The 931-nt window shown below is 32.1% G+C and overlaps 1 non-coding gene across 1 annotated transcript; it reads left to right on the top strand.

Annotated features, from left to right (window-relative positions):
- Positions 1 to 597: 597 nt before the first annotated feature.
- LOC121101920 lies at positions 598 to 700 on the top strand. Its single transcript, XR_005833959.1, has one exon. It is a non-coding gene; the product is annotated as a U6 spliceosomal RNA (small nuclear RNA).
- Positions 701 to 931: the final 231 nt, after the last annotated feature.

Raw genomic sequence — 931 nt, 5'->3', positions numbered from 1 at the left:
AATTAAGGCACTCATCGAGAACGAAGAGCAAAACTGAAACAGTCATCTAACATATCTCCACACAGAAAGGATCAGTTCTTAATTTATCTGCTTTCTAGAACAAAACTAAACACTGTTAAAAGACAGATAACAAAATTCAGAGTCTTAATAATGTATAATCACTGATGAGCAAAATAAATCAAAAGATTTTTAAAACACATGAACACACAGGAAAATGACAGCCATTGCTCAAGATCAAAGGCAGCCAAAAAAACAAAACACAACAAATTAAAAAAACAAGCCTGGAGATGATGCCAATATTGAAATTAACAGATAAAAACTTTATATTAGCTGTTATAAATACAATCAATGATATAAGTGAAATCAAATTCAAAATAATTGAATAGATTTGAAATCTAAGCATTGATATGGTAAGTGTAAAAATAATCATGTTAAAATTCTAGAAGGGAATATCACAGTGCTTGAAATGAAAAATTCATTAGATAGGCTTAAAAGAAGATGAGAGAGGATGACATGGTGGTCAGTGAAGTTGCAGAAAGATCAATAGAAATTATCCAATTTAAATAATGGGGAAAAGATTTAAGTAGTTCTGTTTCTGTGCTCACTTTGGCAGCACATATACTAAAACTAGAATGATACAAAGATTAGCATGGCCCCTGTGCAGGATGACACACAAATTCGTGAAGCGTTCCATATTTTCAAAGAAAAATAAAGGAAGGAAGGGAGGGATGGAGGAAGGGAGGAACAAAAGAAAGAAAGGTTAGTTCTGTTTTGACATGTAAGGCAACATTAAGTGGTCCAACCTGCATGTAATAGAAACCAAGAAGTAACTCACTGTAAAAAGACTGATGATTTTTACTACAGAAATATAATAGAGAGTCCTTGCTTTAAAATTGCTTTTTAGGAAAACAAATCTGGTCTGTCTTCATTT

The sequence above is a fragment of the Ursus maritimus genome, unplaced genomic scaffold (genome assembly GCF_017311325.1).
Source record: "Ursus maritimus isolate PB19 unplaced genomic scaffold, ASM1731132v1 scaffold_11, whole genome shotgun sequence".
In the NCBI taxonomy this organism is placed as follows: Eukaryota; Metazoa; Chordata; class Mammalia; order Carnivora; family Ursidae; genus Ursus; species Ursus maritimus.
This window is presented reverse-complemented; position numbering and strand designations above follow the sequence as displayed.